This window comes from Limulus polyphemus, unplaced genomic scaffold (genome assembly GCF_000517525.1).
Source record: "Limulus polyphemus unplaced genomic scaffold, Limulus_polyphemus-2.1.2 Scaffold423, whole genome shotgun sequence".
Taxonomy (NCBI): domain Eukaryota; kingdom Metazoa; phylum Arthropoda; class Merostomata; order Xiphosura; family Limulidae; genus Limulus; species Limulus polyphemus.
This window is the reverse complement of record NW_013666033.1, coordinates 429,872-450,980: the sequence shown is the minus strand read 5'-3', so window position 1 is coordinate 450,980 and position 21,109 is coordinate 429,872. Positions and strand designations below refer to the sequence as shown.

General features: G+C 33.1%; 1 pseudogene; it reads right to left on the bottom strand.

Moving 5' to 3' along the window:
- The window catches only part of LOC106458164, an 88,972-nt pseudogene extending 69,448 nt beyond the window's left edge, over positions 1 to 19,524 (bottom strand).
- Between the last annotated feature and the right edge of the window lie 1,585 nt (positions 19,525 to 21,109).

The following is a 21,109-nucleotide window of genomic DNA, read 5'->3' as shown; positions in this document are numbered from 1 at the left end:
CACATCTTTAAAAAAGAAATTAATCTTGCGTAAACACGTAATCTTTTGCTGTGAAAGCAGAACCGGTTCAACACATAGGCTACCTACGGCCCCGGCCATACAAGTAAAAAACTTCGTAACACTATCACTATCAGAAATAGAGGCAAGACTGAGATATTATTATTATTCCCAAATGTTACCTGGGCCTACTAGGGCTCCACTAAACTTTAATCCGAGCCTTTGTATGTGTTAGGCCTAACTGGAGAATGGCCTAAAAAATCCGTATGTGTAGGGTAATATATTTATTTACACCCTAGAAGTTTTGTAAATGTGTAGTCCTGTCACAGCAAATTTGTCAGCAAAGTAAATTTAAAATATCGAATTATGTCACTTTGAATTTTAGTAAACTTTTAAAGTGAATTAAAGCATAAAACCCTAGAATTTTGAAAAGCTGCTAACTTAAGTATGTAACCTAAACATTTAATGTTTTGCAATCTTCAAGACTTAATCTAAATAGACTACGATAATAATCTATTAAATTAGCGACGTTTCGAGCAAACGCTCTTTTTCAAGCCAGAAACTTCGCCAAGTTAATAGAATATTATCATAGTTTTAAAGGTGATTTTTTCCCTTAAAAGTCTATAATTTATTTTATCACCTTCGCATTTTTATACTTAAATAGACTAAGTACTTACTGTCAAAGAGTTTCAAAAATTATATGAAAAAAAAAGGACAGCGCCATTTCATTATCTTCCCTGACCTCACATATCGAGTTTCGGGAGATAAAACCAGTTCTGTATTTACCATATTAGTTTTTTCACCATAGTCAACAGATGGTGAATTTAACTGATAACAGAATATAACTAAGCTGTATACATGCCCCATGTAATAAATAGCCCCAGACCCTCCGTTACGGTACAACACAGGAAAAAAAAAAATTAGTAGTGGTTGTATGTCACTTTTCAGATGTGTAGTGCTGACGAAAATGAGTGTTTTATACTAATTTAACCTAGAGAGGCGGAGCTAGATTAGCCACTAGTAGTTTTACATAAGTGTGCAAGACTTACTCATCAGATGTAACATAAAATTCAAACGAAAGATTTATTTATCAGACATGATAATTTCCTGTGTGATGTTTAGAAGCTTATAAAGAAATATATCTAAGTATTCCTAACAGAATAAATAGACGCGCATATTATTCGCTTTAAGTTCTACACAGTATCAGTTTCAGAACAACTAATTAAACGATACACGTATAATGAACAGTTATGATTGTGAACTTCTAATTTTCATATCATGCCTATATTCTTTTTGTACAAACATAGTACATATGATAATTTTTCAAATTGTTAATTTACAAATTATTACTCAAAATTTTTCATACGGTAAACTAAACAATGCTAACTACAATTACTAAAATGGAACATTGGCTGATAGTTTACTTTCGTAACCGGTAATAAATTAGAAAATTGACTAAAAAATCAGTGTACCATACAGTTCTGTTATTCTAAGAAAAATATGCTATTAACATATCAATATAAGGCTGTGACAGTCCTCCTCCTCCTCTTTTGTTATTATTATTCATTTAGTTATTTATTCACTAGTTTCGTCTAACAAGCGAATTATGAAAAAAATTAATTAATTGCGCGGTTTCTAAAACATTTTTCTTACGGCTCGACGTTGTTTATCTGCAATTAGCTATTCCCAATCCTGAACTGATAGACTAGAAGGAAGACAGCTAGTAAAGAACACTTATCACAAACTCTACGACTACTCTAGTCTGACTGAATAGTGGGACTTTATTGCCATTTTTTCAGCACGCTAACCTCATTGTGCGGAGCACGTTTTGGAGACAAACAGGTAACAAACCTTAAATCCTCGATTCCAAATATTTTGCATCGCAACCGTAACATCGTATTACACATATAACTAGGAAAATTTGGAAATAAACATTTTTATCTGAACATTTCCCACAAGGCCAAGCTCAACTCTTTGTTTCGTGTTTATATATAAGAATGTTAAAGTTCGTATTTTGATGCTTATAGATTTTTTTTTCAATCGAGAATTATCTCCTTCCGTGTATGACTGTATTACGTGTTAAGAGAGTCGAAAGTTTCAAGTGTTAAACCTACTGTGCGAGTCAAAAACAGTTGAAAAAGGTGCCTAAAAGCGAACAAAAACAAATGCAATTACAACAATTAATATAACAATAAGGAAATTGTTAAAACTCGTGGTCAATATTTCCGCCAAATGGCCTTTACCGAGACCTCGTGCTTAATCGATGACTGCTTTTGGAATTCGATGTTTGTAAATAATCTCGATTGCGTTTGTTAGTTATTCTAATAAGGTCATTTTTTGAAAGAATATATATCCAAAATAACAAATGAATGACTTGCTGTCCACTAAGTTAACAAACAAATACGAGACGTCATACAAAACAAAATTTAAAAAAATAATAATGTTACTCAGCAGAAGTAACGTGACACTAGTAACACGTCATGAGATTCTCGAAGGATCTTGACTACCCTCTATTTGAGTATATAAGCCCGGCAAATAAAACAGTTTGAACCTACAAACGATGCTCAGTTTTATGTACTAATCGAATATAAACGTAGATGTAAAATAAACGTATAGATTCAAGTTCAATGTTTGTTTCAGCACTACTGAGACCACATAAATGTCGTTTGGTAGAAAAAATGACCAAAGTGTAACACTTTTTTCCTTAGAGCGATTCTAACGAAATTTTCTCTGTATTTTGATGATCTTTTAATTAATTGTCACTCTTATAATACGCCCAGAGCTAAATGTGCGAAGCGTAATCGGCTGCACAAACCGTGACATTTTAATTCACAGCCTGGCCTTCCAAAGTTGTCACTTGATGCATAGATAAAATTAATATATACACAGAACATAGTATCAGTTCTATGATATCGCTAAAATACTCACACCAATTTAAGAGGCTATTAATAATAACAGTTTGTGTCAACCTGTAAAGGACTGTTACAACAGTCGGTGACAAAATATGCACATACGTACATTTTCTTTTAAAAAATCGTTAAATATTCGCTGAGGATACTCGTTAAGGAAGCAAATCTTGTACAATCGACAATGTCAGTGTAAATTACTTGTACCTGATGATGACAAAACCTTGTCGAAACGTTGTACATTTGCTGTTATATTAAAGTTTTTCTTCATTACCCATTCAAACCGTCTCCAGCCATTATTAGTCTCAAAGTGGGTTCCTCGTCATCGAATGTCAGATAATGTTCCTTTTCCTTCTTTCTTTATTACTAAATCTTTGAATATCTCGTTAGATACTAATTGCATAACCTGATATGTGAAATGTAATAATTGTGTCTTTAAATTCAAAGTCAAAAGTTTATTTAAAAAAAGGGAAATATGTCATGTTTCATAGGCTTTTTTACCCATCCCGCCCTTCTCGGGCAAACATCCTGAAAACAATAGCCCAGTGCACTGTCTTACAGTTTCCAGTTGCCATACCAAAAATTATGGTATCGAACCAGCCAACTTTGGATGATGGATGCTAACACACGATATATATAATGGATCATCTTTATAACAAGAAGTTTTATGTACCTTCTCTTCTATTCATCTATTAAAACGGTATTGCACACACATTTGTTTAGTTTTGAGAACTTACCAGCAGTTTGTTTGTTTTGAATTTCGCGCAAAGCTACACGAGGGCTATCTGCGCTAGCCGTCCCTAATTTAGCAGTGTAAGACTAGAGGGAAGGCAGCTAGTCATCACCACTCACCGCCAATTCTTGGGCTACTCTTTTACCAACTAATAGTGGGATTGACCGTCACATTATAACGCCCCCACGGCTGAAAGGGCGAGCATATTTGGTGGGACGGGGATGTTACCAGCAGAAACACGTATATGCTTTAAAGAAAAATCACTTTTAACTTGAAGGCGGTAAACTGAAACATTGTTGTAAACTGTGTTTTCAATGTTTTAACTTACATGCTAACTAGAAGCCGCATGACGAAAAGTTTACAAAATTAGATATAGAATAATAAGAATGTTCTGAATGATGTCACGAAAATCTAGTAACTTTCACGAATATATAAGGAGAGAGACATCAGATATAAATACAAATGGACAGTCAATTAGTGGGCTAAGCTATCAGTAAAGCGTTGAGCCAAAGAGTTAGTTGTTTTCAATCAGTGAAGTGCATGTCACTTAATTTATTTCACTGAAGTATTTAGTATTTGGATGAATGTTAGTTATCGCGTATGTTAAGTTAATTGATCAATTAGCCAGCTATGAACTGTATAAGCGAGTTTCATTTCCCATTAGTCATTGGAAAAATATTTCTTTTTTAACGTCATTTGTAAACTTGGCTTACACGTTACAACAGTGAACAAGTGAAGGCAGCTTGCATAAACGTCAGAAAAAAAAAATTCATTTATTATTTTTACGTGGGCTGGACGAGATAAAAGAAAGAGACTTACGGCTTAAAAAGTCAAAATAAAAAATATCAGGTTGAAGTCAACAAGCTTACAGAAATGCAGAAGAACATCAAAAGTTACAAGAAGGCTGTAATGACAAAACTGAAAAATTGCAAAAAGATATCAACGAGATAATGACAGAATATGTGGAAAACGAATTATTAAATGTAAAGATTAAGCCAGCTACACCACTTTCTACACTGGCTCAAGAGTTCTAATTTAAAACATAATCTACTTAAAAAATATGAAACTTGAGAACTTACCTGGTCTACACGAGACGTTATGTGACCTTCCAGCTGAGAACAGTAACAATTATTTGCAATAGGGTAGATAGGGAAGAAGAGACCTCAGCCAAACTTACAGAATATTTCTAAAGGCTTGCTCATTTATCTTAATATTTCTCATAAAATAAAGGATTCGTTGGCATGTGATCAATTTGTAGATGCCATAACAGATAAGGATATGAAGATTAGGCTGAAGCAAAATAGGTACACATCTTTAAAGGAAGCGCTGCAGTTGGCAATGGAACTAGAATCCATTCAAGTTGCAGATAACGAAAAAAATACACTATCTCGATGGTACAGGATCATCAGATGGAGCAGTATTGAAACACCAATGCCTGCTGATAATAGTTTAGAAGAACTTAAAAGGATTAGTTAAACAAATAGTTTCACAGAATAAAAGAAATGAACCACAGGGCAACACATGTTTCAAGTTTAACTTGAAAAGACATATTGCCACAAACTGTAAACAAAAGGCTTGTAGAGAATAAGAACTCCTACCAAAAAACACCAGAAAGAGGGAAATGTTTTGTATGTAGGAAACCTGGCCATTACAACTGAATCTGTTAACACACCAAAGTTGAGTTTTGAGGTCAATCCAGACTGATGGAACAAAGGGCTAACCAGACACAAAGAAACAGGAATTAGCTGAACTTATGGGGGAAAAGCTTAACTGAGAATATCCCATCTGCAACAAATGAGCTAAATTAATTAGTTAAAGGAACCTGCCCACAAGTCTGCAAATTTATTGATAAAAGTCTTGTAATATATTGATCAGCCCAAGTTCTACAGTTACAACAGTTCAACCCAATTTGGTAATGAAAGATGGGATATTACTTCCAGAGATGAAGAAAGAAGGGTTGATGTGAACAGTGATTGGACATAAAGTCCAGCATAAGAAAAGTTAGAAGTTATCTTTCCTCTTGGAAGTTTCTCTATGCCTCATGATGTGTGGGTAACTGACATAGAGGAAAAATGCATATTGGGAACCTACTTTATGTGGAAATATGGTTGTAATGTTATGCTAACTTCACAGTCTATGATCAGGATATCTCTGTGCACTACATGACAATTACTATACCACAGATTTAACTTCCTGTGACAACAAGAGGAGCAATTACTATATTGACACCAAGTAAAATACTCAAATCATAACTCACTAAAGATAAATTTAAGTCTAGTGACTGGGTTATAATAGAATCAAAACTTCAGTGTGTTCTGATGTATTAATGGCTGGAAGAACTTTTGTGAATCTGAAGAACAAAATGCCATCATTAAGGTGATGAGCCAACAAATCATGAAATTAGTCAAATCTGGATGAGACATTGCAAGATGTGAGGCTATACAGTTAGTACTTCTGTGTAAAAGAACTTCAGAAGTATTCACCTTTAAGAAAGGATATACAAAGTCTAATGTCAAATCCTCACATAAGAAGTGCTTACCACTTCACTTACAAGAGCTTTATGACCAGAGCTGTGAAGCTCTTACAGCTGATCAATGTGAGAAGTTACATAACTTGTTCATGAAATATCAATAAACCTTCAGTGGACCTTAGGCTGAAAAAATATCTAACAAGACTGATATTGGAAACGCAGCCCTAATACATCAAACAGCCAGATGACTTCCACTTGCAAAACAGGTCAAGGCTTTCAAAGAGATATAAGCTGTAAAGGAACAAGGACTGACAGAATCTAGTACATGTAGTAGTCCATAAGCATAATCTACTATACTTGTGAACAAGAAAGATACAAGTATAATCTACTATACTTGTTTCGCTCTTTTGTGGTTTGGATGATGCTCTATTTGGATCAAAATGGTTCTCCTTATTGGAGGTTAAAGTGGATATTGGAAAGTGCAAGTAGAAAGATTTGCTTGTTTGTAGTTAAGCACAAAGCTAAACAATGGCCTATCTGTGCTGTGTCCAACACAAAAATTGAAACCTGGTTTTTGGCATTATAAGTCCACAGACATACTGCTGAGCCAGTGGGGGACACAAGTAGAAAGAAGACAGTCTTATTGCAGGAAATGGATTGTGGCAGTTTGTCATGTTATCATTTGGATTATGTAATGCTCTGCTACATTTCAACAATTAATGGGGTGTGCCCTTTCTGAACTAACCTGGAATGCTGTATTCATCTACTTGAATGGCATAATCCAGAGTTTTCTTTAGCCCTTCATTATAATAGGGGATGATTTGCATTACACTGACATGGACATCCCTGCCCTAGTTCACATTGCACTGTACTGTCTACTTGGACTCTCTCCAGATGGATTGCATGACTAATAAGTAATTCTCTAAAGGGAGAGAACACTGTGTTGGAGAGATTGTGGATAGGTGCTCAGGCCTAACCACCACAAAGGTCTTTTACTGGAGGAACTGGAATAAGTTATCATTAAACTTATTTTAAAAAGCTGGCATGGACAAGCTAGGTAGTCGGGCACACACTGCCCTGGGGTTTTTATATCAGACTATCCAATTTTTTACTCTTTTATTAATTTCTTCAACCAGTTTCATGACTTCAAAGGTCACTTTACAGGATATAATTTTACTGAGAATCTATAAAAAACCTACAAATACTATTTTTCAACTAAACATAGATATTATTTTAAGTAATTCAGAAATTGGGTATTTTTATGTACTTTCTAAGATCCATAAATCAAGAGAGATTAATGAATTATTGTTGAAAACAAGAAGTGAATATGTTTATATTGGAAACCTCTCAATATTTCAGAAAGACTGACTGTAAAAAGTAATAAAAAATTACTGAACATTTAAGTGACCTTTTGGACATATTTTTAATACCTTTTTTATCTTACATTCCTAGTCTTATTATGGATGATTTTGAATTTGTTGAAAAACTGCCAAAAATTAGAAGAAAAATAAGAGTTTTGTTTCTTTAGACATGGTAGCTCTGTATCCAACTGTTGAACATGACTATGGACTTAAGAGCTGTGGAAAGTTTTAGCTAAATACAAAGAATTCATTAATCCTAGGTTTAATAAAGATTTTATCTTAAAAGGTTTAGATATACTAAAAAATTGTTTTTTTTTACTTATGAGGAACAAATCTTTCATCAAAATGTATGGTACAGCAATTGGCACAAAAGTTGCTCCAACTTATGCTAATATCACTATGGGATTTTTTGACTATAAAACTATAACTTAATTTTTTTTTTTTTTTATAAACCTACAAACTCATGTCAATATGTATATTTTTAAGTACTCATCCCAAACATATACAATTAAATGTTCCTCCAAGTCTTGCAAGTAGATTATATCATTTGGTTCCAATTAAGAAATGAGAGATTATTAGAACTAAAAAAAAAATTCTTGTTCTGTGTCACTATCTGAAAACATTATATTAAAAAGTTTTGAATTTGCTAAGAATAACTTTTTAATAAAAAAAACATTTAAACAAAGAAATTAGTAAACCTAAAGAAAAAATTACTTTTTATTGTGACTTATTGTCCAAATATACATATTGATATTTAATTTGTTAATACCCATTTAAAACAAATAGTAGATAAAAAAAACTGAATGATGTATCCAAAGATAATAAAATCATTTTATCAAGAAGACAACTTAAAAATTTGTATAGATTATTGAACAAACCTTACGAAAGAGATTTTTTAAAAGAAGGTATTTTCAGTTGTAAAAGAAACAACTATGCTTTATGTAATTTATGTTACATGAAAACTACAAAAACAATAAAGAACAATAATAAAGAAAATATCATTTTCATTAATAACTCATTTAATTGCAATTCTAAGAATGTAGTATATCTTTTAGAATGTGTAAATTTTGGTGAATTTTATATTGGTGAAACAGATAATTCAAGATTAAAGATATATTTACAAAAATTCTATGTTAGATGTCCCACTCAGTAAAATTATATCCTGAAGAGTGACCTTTGAAATCAAAAACCAATTGAAGAAAATAATAAAGGAAAAAAAAAAAAAAAGGTCTAATATCCCACTGTTTTCTTATTCATATCCACAAGTGAATTTTCTTGGTGTTTTGTTTATATATGTAGTGGTCTTGCAGGAAATCCCATCTCCACAGTGGACACACAGAAATCAGGGTGGATGGGCTTAGCACTTTCTGTTACTCCTGATTTGATGTGGATTTAGGGAAGTAACTATACCCCATGAGGCAACACCAGCCTCTGGATGGGTTCCAAGTTAGAGATGAGACTAATATTAAACATGGGCAAAGAAATAAATGAGGAACTTACCACACTATAATGGAGAGTAGATTGAATAATGGTGACTGAAAGGAGAAGTCAAGATGGAGATGAAATTGCCAGAAGATGAAGAAGGCATGTTGAACATTGAACACCTCTCCAGCTGTAAGATCTTGCCCAATAGTCACCAAAAAGAGTAAAGCCAGCGAGTCCAGGGATGAACCTGATGAGAATTGACTTGATGGTAAACTACTATGGAAGAACAAAAGATCTCCAACTGCTAAGAGTAGTGGACTAAAGATTCCCAAATGAGGAAGGAGTCATGCAGCAAGAATAGGAGATTGCAGGAATCCCAAAAGGGAGCCATGCATGTCAAGCAATATCAGATTGCCTGAACATGGTACAAAAGAAAACCATGTTTGAAATGATTATGACAGAACCATATATAAAAAAATAAGCAAAAGGTGGCTGACAAGGCTGCAAAACATCCTGCTATGGTGTAGGTCAAGAGTCTTTGGTCTGGAAAAGAAGTCTAAATGACAGGCAACATAAGTATATTGCTACATGAACAGATGATTTGGTACTTTCTGAACTCTAAGATTTTGGAGCTATATTATAGCCAGAGGTATGCATGATGCTGTTGGGAAGTATTCATGAGAAATAGTATTACAAATTATCTTAATTTTGTGATTTAAAAAAAAACAAAAAAAACTTCTATATCCAGTACTTTACTCATTAAAATATTTATATTAAATGGACTGCAATGACCAATGATACAATCTGTAATTTACTTTATTTCTGTCTAGTTGGCTTTTTCATTGCCAAGATTTCCAACTGAAATGTTTGGAATTCATGAGAAACTTTAACAGTGCCAAAGACATATGTTAGAAACATAAATTCAAAATAATACAACATTTTAGTCATGAGTTATCAGGCCCTTCCTCAAGTTTATACAGCAGTCATTTTTAATTATGAATTAATAATATTTAGAGGATCAGTATGGTATACAGAAACTAGATTATTTACAGATCACAAATGAAAACACTGTAATCCATGAAAACTCTGAGGTTTATGTAAACCTTGTTTTTAATCAATAGTAGGGGCAGAATTGATAAGCTTCTGAAACCCATCTTTCATCAACTCAAACTTTACAGTAGACTGACCTGCACTATTCCAAAATCCTTAGACCAATGCCTATATATTTACTAAATTAAAAAGTATAGCTATTTTTCCTAAGACAAATTACGAACTTCCATGCAAAAAAAATAACATTACACTAGGGTACAAGTTACATAGTGGTAAAATATTAAATCTATATTGGTCTTATAGGTGTCTGAACAAGTAGAACCCACATAGCAGTGGGGATACACCTACTACTAGACTTAACCTTCCTTTGCCTATCTCACAAAAAAACACCAGAACAGATCTGGATGCTCAATGTTCCACCTTTTACTGTCTGCAACCACGTGTAGGAATGAAAATGTTCTAATGAAAATTAATAAATTACTATTAATGGTGGTGATAAGTAGAAAAGTATCTCCTTAGGCTGGAATTCAAATCCATTTTGTAGTATTATAAAATTCAATATAGTTAGGCACCAAGAAAAAAATAATAGCTGTAAGAATTTTAAAAAGACATGACTATCATCAGAATTGTCAAGACTTAACATATATAGCTGGTAAAATTAGAACTGTTTCAAATAACAATTTCTTTCTCAAATATTACATTTGTAATTATTCTTTTTTTAAAACAGTAGTTTCTATTTATTTATTTAAGTGTGGTAAATAAGCATACCATTCCTATCTTTTTGTATTAATATAAGAATTTTCAAAATTGGTTACTGATGGAAGTACGTGCAGTTTTCACATAACATGTTGCTCAAGAAGGTTAAGTTCCTTTTGCTCTAGCTACCTATTGTTTTATCATTTACCTAGAATATCCCCTTTTCTCTTCCCACGTGAAAGCTAACTGCAAAATCACTTGTAGTATGTGAAGTCAGGCAGTCATCTTTTATACTGACACTCAGGTGACCTCTTGAGGTAATGACCTCTTTTATGTCAGGTATGTAGCACTAATATCTTTGGGTAAGTCTTATGTTAAAGATTTAAATAAGTAACTTGAGACTAATTCATCCTAGAACACCATCTCAACCAATACAAACTATAATTGAATATCAACCAAGTTAGTATTCTCTATGATATTCAAACCAGCTTTCTAGCAGAGCTGACTGCCTATTGCAACAGATAAGATATGTTTTCACTGTGTTTATTTTTAATAAAGACTTTATTCTGATTGTACACTTGTTCTCAGTCTCTCTTTATTTCTAATAAACTCAGACAAAGGATATAAAATTATTCCATGGTAGATATCTTGACAAACCTGTTATTTAGTGAATCCATCCTCTGTCAATCCTAGGAGAAATCTTACCTGAAAATACAACATTTTGATGCCATGACCATAGAATATCTTATTATAAAGTTTTCTGCATTTCTTCTTATGTGTGTATCACCCTAACTTAAACTTTCAAATATATAATTTTAAAAAGCTTGTCTTTGAGAAAATGGCATTTTTCACAGTTTGAAGGGTTTATAAACAAAGGGAGATTTGGTCCCTGGAAGGAGATAGTTGTCCAAGAGAGTTGTTGGCTCTCACTAAGGTAGATATACACTGCAGATGTAGTAGGGAGTGTGAACAAGCACTCTATTTCATGAAGCATACTTTAGTATAAATCCAAATACTGGCATATTTCATGAAAAGACTGAATTGGAGCAGAGTTATAACAGTTGCAGGATGGAGTAGTAATTGCTATTTGCAAGCTCAAGGCTCTTGAAAACAGATTCTATATTATGAAGAAAGTGCTGCTCACAGTCACAAACTTTGTGAAAAGTTAGACACTTCTTGTATGGTTGAAGATTCACTATAAGAGTGGACTGCGTGTCACTGAAATGGTTAATGAACTTCCAAAATCTGGAAGTGATTATTGAACACTGAATAACAGCATTACACAACGTGGATTGTCTTGACATGTGGTGAGACCCTATCTGTTCACTGTATATCATGACGCTTGACACCATATGGGAGTCAAAAATATTTCTGACATCAAGCCATACAGTATGTGATTCCACTAGTGGATGGATGCCAAAATTAACACTTAAGGAGCTTTGTGAAGAGTAACTGAAGAATCTGCATCCAGCATGGGCACTCCTTTCCATGTAGTAAGATGAAGCTTTTTATTGTACTCTGATGAGTTGGTTCAGTAATTTAAGAGTTATAGCAGTGAAAAATGAGTAAAAGTTAGAAATATATGCTGACTAGCTGCATCCACGTGTTACTGACATATCTTTCATGCAAAGGCTTGATTAGGAGTCTGGGATGGAGATTAACGAGTTGGAGGATGATGAAAATGCCATCTCAATTCCTACTGACTCGCTGGACAAAGGGGGAAAAAAACCTAAGGTACTCATCTGGCTGTTCATGATAAGCAAGATGAGAAGATCCTGCAGTTAGAGGCAAAAGCCAGCTCCAACAGTTGGGTGAGACACTGACCTTCTGTTTGACATGAGTGGGTCAAGATGATCATCACAAGCTACAACAACTATAGCTACTAGATGTAATGCCTGGTACATCATCAGTTTGCATAACAAGTGATGGTAGCAAGGCATTTAAAAACTCAGTTGAAAGGGTATTGTGACCTTGCTTCTTGAGCAATTGGGTTATATAGTAAAGTACAATGTATGTACTACATTGTCTGATTGCCAGTCAATTACCTGATACTAGAACAGCTGGAATGAGTAGACATAATACCTAGCACATCAACCATTTGCAAAACCAAAGATGGTAGAGATAAGTTTGAGAACTCAGTTGAAAGGGTTTTGCAATCCTTACTTTCTGATCAATCAGGTGGTATTTTATGGTATGATGTAAGCACTAAGTTTTGTGATTAGCACTTGATTTACTTCATAAGCTGGAATGATCAAGTGGTTAAAAAATCATTGACTAAAAGGATATTGCAATCTTGGCTTTGAGTCAATGTATGAATTTGCAAATGCAAAAACATAATCCAATGTTTTAAGAGAATCACTCACCAGATTTTACTGAGTGGTGAGAACTCTATGGAGCATGCTGTCAGATACTCACTATATTATCACCTACATACCTGGAAGGTATGTCAATTCTCCATTCAGTGAAGGAGCTGTGTTTCCTTTGAGTGGAAGTTGATATACAGTAGTAAAAGCAGAAGTATTAATTCTGGCTGAAATCTGTCTGAGATTATTTTTTGATGCCTGAAATAAAAAATGAGTTGAACTTGATGGCTCATAAATGGAAGCACATTGGTTTTTCTCATGAAGAGTAGTACAGTACAATATTTTTCAACTGGATTAGACTGAAATACTGATGAATTGGTGAAATTATCAGTAGCAAATGAAATTCATACAGTAATTTAGGTACCATAAATATAAACTTGGTGTACCCAGTGTTTTATTTGGTTGTGATATAATATTTTCAGCCACTCAGATTGAAGAATTTTTAATAATCATGCTATTTTGCTGAATATTTTCTTCACATTGTTTCAGTGCAAGGTGAAATAATGCATGAAAATGCTGGTTGTAAGTGTACTTGGGGGAGGTGGAAAGTAACACCCATGTGGTGGAAACATTGTAAGCCACTCTAAAACCTTGTACTAAACTTGTAATTGAAGGAAAGTCACTAAAGAAAGACAGCTTAAACATTAATGGATTCTAAGAGTCAAAAGTTAAGACATAACTTAATCTGAATCAGCTCACATGTGTAAGAACCATCACAGTATCAATTCCCATTCCTTATAATGTAGGTGTGAGCTCAATCCACACACTAACCAAATGGTATGGAGAGGAATGAGGCTTTGTTAAAGGGTTATTTTGTTGTCCAGAACAATTGAGGGTATTGGTCAATTTGAGACCCATGGAAGCCTGGTGGTCCCTGGCTGCTGCTGAAGTTTCAACCACTCAGTCTGACATCTCCATCATTGCCATCATCACCACTTTAATCATGATGCAAGCAAGCCAGCTGGCTACACCACACCACCACCATGCTGGCAGTATACAGTAAATGATGAGGCATCAACATCAAAATATGATTTTGATGTTCTGTCCAAGATGATTTATTTTGCATTTTTATTTTATATTTCATTTTTAGAAAGAACATTCATGCAGGAATATGTATTAGTTTGTGATCTCATAGTTTTGTATTATGATTATTAATACTATAAAATATTATATACTATACAATGGCACTGAAAAATACTGTATCTTTATTAAAGGATATAACATTTCAAAATGTGAGTTTCTACATTGAAGGATTATAATTTCTTTTAAACATACATAGAGACAATAATGCATAGTGTGTTTTATATATTCTTGAGAAATGAGTCTTCAGATTATTTTTGTATAGCGCTGAACAGCTACCCACCCCTAATGGTAATCTTTGTTATAGTTGTTTTTGTTTCTGCAAGTTTTCTTTGTTAAAGAGTGTTTTGTGATTTTCTTTGCCAAGGGTTTGTGTTTTTTGTAAATACATTATATATTGTAACAAGGTTGCCAACTTTTAGCAATCTGAGTGAGATATTTGAAAAGTTAAATTTAGTGAGTGTTAAATTGTTGTGTATACCTAAGGCACACATCTTTTTATTCAATGAAGCAAAGTAGTGCAGTCTGGTAAATTTTCTGTACACTTTTAATGCTGAATTTAACCTGGATCTAGCCTGTCAACCAACCACAATACATTATAGAAAGCTGTCAGTTTGATGAAAAGTTGAGTTTTTTACCAATGTGTAAGAGTGTGAGAATAGGTGTAGATGTGCGAGTCTCATGTTCAATGAATGAGTGTCATCCAAATTGTGTGTAAAGGTTTAAAGGGACAAGAGAAATTCTGGACCATGTCATGAGTACAAAGATTGTTAGATTTAAATTTAATTTTTGACTTGAGAATAAGACTAAAAAAGAATGGGAATGACATGTGTGGCATTCAGAAAAAAATACACTTCTTATCTTCTTATTTTAATGTAGAAATTTTCACAATTTTTCATTTGTTTGGAATCTATGCAGTTTTTGCACAATGTGGACCAGAAAACCATTAAGTTGATTTCATTCTAGCTGTCATTGTTTCTTGTTTTCTTCATATAATACTGGCTCTGCCAGAAGCAGATATTATTGAAATGCAGCACACTGAAAAGGGTTAATGATAGCAGTGTCCTTCATTAGTAGGACAGATGATATGTAGAGGCCTTCTCTATGTTGAATGAGAATGACCTGTCACGTGGATAGTAGTAGCTGCTATGTGTAAACCTGATGTTTCCCATTAGGTAAAAAATGTTAGATTTAAACAGTCTACACAGGATTTCAAGTGAGTTGGTTGACAGGAAGACATCTTAAGGGAAGAATAATTTGTGGATCAATTCACAATTACAGTAGCATGCAACTGTTCAGTGTCCTAATGCAAGTAAATACACTCTGTTTGTCCATTCATTTAAATAAAGAGTGCTTTCATTTTATATTACACATTATGTCCAATCCGTTTCTTTGCTTACAATCAGTTAGTTTAGTTAAATTCAGAAAAGCAGGTATTTGGTTTAAAAAAAAAAATTAAGAGATTCAAAAGAGCTTATGAAAAACAGCCAACTGATAATCTTAAAACTAACAGCATGAATTATGTTAAAGTTATTAGTAGAAAGATTGAGAGAATAACAACAGATAAAGCACCATGATCAAACAGTATTTTTCCAGAGTTTTAAAGTAGGTCTAAAATCATATTCACTATCCTTTCTCTTCCACTTTTTGGTAGGTCAATAGACACAGTAAGTAAATACTTGCGAATGGAGAGCTGCTAATGTTACTCTATTTTCTAAAAGGTGGTAAGACTTGACCTGAAAATTACTTATGTAGTAGAAAAAAGTCAAGTCCTATAATATAAGCTTTTCAAAATATTGTTACGTCTCCGTTTGTTAATTAACTTTCCGTAACTTCGTTCCGACGAAACTTTAACGACACAAGTCTTTACTTAATAAAACTGGTTTATTCTTTCCGAATATAACTCTGCGATACACTTAATCTCAATATTCGCGCTAAAACAAACAGTATCACGAACGAACGTTAACTTCAACAATACCCTGTGACTGCAGTTCAATTACTCACTGTCTACCCACACATTACATTCCCCTCTTTTATATACCAGCCTACCCTATATCTAATAAGAACAAGAACATTCGCCAAAGTACATGATAGTTCTAGAAACGTTGCGTCACAGTAGTCATGTGACTTGATGACGCAACACTATGTTCATTAAAATAAAATCTTGTCGTACTAATCTACTAACTTTTTTTACAATGTTACTTGTTATTTGCACAATGGTAAGGGTTTGAAATTGATAAGATTTTTAAAAAGCTTTTGATAAGATGCAACACAGAAGATTAGCTATGAAAATCACACTAGTGAGGGTTAGGGAAAGACTAGTAAATTTAACTGTAGGATAGTTGGATGAGGAAAAGCTAAAATGTTATTAATGGAATCCACTTAACTGCACCTTTATTACTATTTGAGTACCTCAGGGGTTAGTGCATGAGCCTTTGCTTTTTCTTATATACAGTATTTTAATGATTATTTGTAGGGGGATAATTAGTAAATTATTAAAGTTTGCTAATAATATTAAACTTTTGTATTTCTAGCTGTACTGAGGATAAACAAATACTGCAGAATAACATGGATAAATTATTAAGTTGTATAAATATTCAGAAAATAATTTTGAGTTAAATAAGTGCAAAATAATGCATTTGGATTATAATTAGGATAACTCACTTTATACAGATAGAAACACAATTGCATGAGTAATGGAAAGGATCTTGGCACAGTGGAAGTTAAATCAAGCCATTGAGACAGTGCTCTATTACAACTGGTAAAGTAAATACAACTTTTTTTTAGATCTTACACAATTATCATTTAGGACTTTGGGATTTTACCCCTTTGCCACCCACAATTGTTCTGCAATGTATGTGACACCTCTGCTGTCTTTCTCAGAGTTGGAAAAAAATACTAATTAGCTCATTAAAATACTTTTTTGTTTACTTAAATACTGTAAGAATGTGTTTCTTGACCACAAACATTCAACCGTATAACACCCATCATGTCTATGCTACTTGAACACCTTTTCATCCTAAATTTCAGATATGAAATTCCAACAAAATTTTAGGAGTCACTTATAAGCCAAGATTTATCAAAATGGGATTCCATGGGTACCATTTTCTATATTCTGTCATCCTCAATCCAAAACCTTTTTATTCCTGTGTACTTCAGATTTAAAAAGGGAAGGGGGGATCAAAGTTTGGTTAGCACATGATGCTAACTTTTCTCCTTTTCTCTTTGAATTGTTGACTAGAGGAAAGGCAATTTTCTGGCGGTACCCATAATAAACTTTTGTTATTTTTTTTTATATTGTACATACCATGGTTTGAGAAACAGTTTGCTAAATAATTAACCAAATGTAACCCACTAATGTGGCTGTCAGTTTATCAATCAATTAGAAAATACCACTAAATGCTCAGCTCTAGTACCACTGTTGACCTTGATAAAACTCTTGAAATAGAAATTATATTATTTGTATCAAAATCTGTATTTGCAATGGCCTCAATAATAGTTGGACATAGTAGCACACAAAATAAAAGTCTAAAAGGGGGCTTACAGCTCTAAGCTTCATGAAGTATTTACTAGGTTTTTGCTAAATATAAACAAAACAGCAGAACCAGTTACAGAAGCATTTAATTGTTAACTTGATGTTTAAGATGATGGCTAACCAGCTAAGTCATAAACCATTTTCTTTTAAAGTAAGTAACTAGGTCAGAAAAAACACAGAACAAAACAGCAAAACTGAAATGCAAAATGAATATTCAAAATACTTATAATACACAAGTTACCTTAACACAAAGTGGATATTCACACTAAAGTGAAGGGGGGGGGGGAAGAGATCCAGCAGCCAAATCAGTAATGTACAATAACATTTTTAATTTTAATAAAATTAAAATAATTATTTCAGTTGCTTAACAAGATGGCTACAAAAACATTGGGTGATGAGATTTTAACTAAAAAGCAATAGTGCTGTTTTACACTCAAAATCCTTATTACCACTTTGAGTCATTTAACTTGGTAATTTTCAGAATGTATTATTTATAAAAATGCAAAAAATATAATCCTATATCTTTCTAAAATAACCTGCTAAAATAAAGAAGTGCACTGGATATAGCAGATATAGTGTGGTTGGTATCTTATTATGCAATTTTCTTTATTTTTACTCCAGTGTTAATAAAGACAAAACAAACAGCAGAGGGAATTTGTTCTAATATTTTAACCAACAATGTTTGACATATAGAAGTAGGTCAAAATGAGCTTATACTCAGTTGAAGTTGAAGAGTATTTACATTATTCAAACTTCAACATGTGGAAAGGCACAAGCAGTTCTCATAGGTAGAGATAAATTCATTTTTAAATCGCTAAATAATGATGACTTTTATGGTAAGCATTGCTTTTCCTTTGGAATTAACTACGTAAAGGAGTTCATTATTATCTGTTAGGGGAAGTTCTATACTGTTTATTATCAGTTTCTACAATTTTCATTCTGTTCTGATTAGATTCTCTCCGTGTATCATTAACGTTGTTCTCAGATCCGATATGTTTTGGTACCTCTATGGTGTACAGCAAAATAGGTCTTTTAGCCTGATGTTCTTGTCTCTCCCCATTTCGCCTGTACACATATGATTATATAAACTGCAGTTAATTTAACAAATTACTCCTTTCTTTCGCGTAAAATGTTTACGCCTATTTTAGCTTCAGATAACAGGTGATGTATCACTATCACAGTATAAGCATCACCACCTGGAAGAAAATGCATAGTTTCACTTTCAATCACATGCGTAAGTGAAGAAATAATCTACTGTTCAATCTAACTTTCATATACTAGCAAATACGGAAAAGTGAATACAAGTTTTAAATATCATAAAATGATTTATTAATGAAAAAATCTCAAGAGACTGGATAACTTAAGTATTAAGAAAATAAACTGTACTCTGCGTGGGCTTAATTCAATTTTCAAATGATTCTAAAATGTTAACTTCTTCAGTTGTAGAAATATCGAATTTCTGTTTTCATATGGTACGCCTGAAAAATGCGCTATTTTTCATTCAGTAAAATATATGACATGTTCATATTATTTAAAGCAAGCTTTTTGAAATCAAACTTATCGCAGAAGTTCGCGTTTATTTAAAGAGTAAGTCCTACGTGAAATGACATTATGATTAAATCATACGCGACACGCCGCGGAGAATAAGCTAAATAACACATTATTCGCAGTAATGTAGTAAAATGTTCGATTTGATATACAAAATACTATTTAAAAATATACTTGCCTTCTCTAGCTTTCAAATATACGGTGTTTGCAACTATATTCTCTAATTCCATCAGTTCCAGCTTGACAATTCCCAATTTAAGGGTCCGTTAGTACGAACCCGCCGAAAAAAGAAATCCACTCTACCATACTAACCTTCCCAGCTTTAACAGGCATGGTAAAGTATGAAATGGCGACTGTCTAATCCTCTGAGCACATTCTATTGGTCTAAAATTCGATAAGGTTTCCAGCACTGCTAAGATAGCTCACGTGACTCAGTAATGCACTCCCCAGTATCTTATGCATATAGTGACACTCAAGAGGCTAATCATTACTTGTTTAAGATAGAATTTAATATAAACTCGTTCATACAAGTTAGAATTATGATTTATGTTAAAGTTAGTGTTATTTGCTAATGACTTTCGTGATTATTCAGTTTCATTTACATAAAAATTAGAATTGTTCTAATAATTTCCTTAAAAAATATTAAAAGTAAGTACATAATAAATGAATAAACTCCACGTTTTTATTTTATGTTTTGCGAGCTACTGTGCTGTAACTCTCGTCAGTTCAAACTGATTATATCTTTCAAAGTTACCGATTAAACGCCGAAAACAGACCAATATGGTTAAAATTTGTAATAAATATCACGTTGTTACGACAGCGGAAGTCACGTGAACCTGGTAACACGTAATAAGTATCTCTACGTTCCTGAAGGCTCGAGTGTTTGCTAGACACGCGCTCTTATAGTATATAAGCTGGCAAATAAACAAAATAAAGTATTTTAGGGGCACCAGTACGTTAAAAGAGTAACAGTCAAGTTTCATTATTATACTAAAGTAGCCAAGCCCACATTAAGGTGTTTGAGGCCCTGGCGCATATATTTTTTTGAGGCCCCTTGAATAGGGTACAAGCAAATTTAAAGTTAATTATAATCAATACATATTAAGTTAATTATAGAATATAAGCTAATTATTCGAAGTAAATTAGAATATGATGCATCTAACTTTTAAGGATGATATTTAATATTAAACAATGATAATAATTATTATTTACTTGTACAACATGGCAAGTAAGAATAAATTAGGAACATAAAAAACGATATAGTTATTGTACAACATTACGGAAGCGTGCCAAAACATTACTCTAAAATCGTTTTTTCCTTGCTTTAGCTGAAGCAGAATTTCTAATTACATCTTCATAATCTATTTGCCTAAGCAATGTCCTTTCTATCGTGAGCAAGGAAATGGCGTTTACGCGTTCATTTAACATTGAAGAACGCAATTCATTTTTTTACTCTAGCCATTTTAGAAAAAGCTCTCTCTGCACTGCATTTCGTGGCAGGTAAGCACAAGTATATTCATAATGTCACGTCAACATTAAGAAAAAACAGATTCGATTTTGTTTTTCCTTATTGCTTTGATACATTGTTGTGCTAATGGTGTTTCACTATCAAACATTTCGCAAACTGTACCATTTCATCGAGAAAAGAGCTGCCTAGATGTGGAGAGTATATGTCTCAAATCTTTTAGCTGCAGCAAAAATTTCAGTCTCATTTAAATTTTTGAAATAAGATAGAAAACCAAACTTCATTTCTGTCGCTTTGTATGCAGCAAGCCGATTTTCCAAACACATTTGTAAGTTGTCAACTACCGCTATAAAATTATCTACGAGAAACTTCTGAGTTCCAAATAAACTAATTTCACCTTCAGAAATCTCATCATTTGTTTGTTTGTTTGTTTTGAATTTCGCGCAAAGCTACGTGAGGGCTATCTGCGCTAGCCGTCTC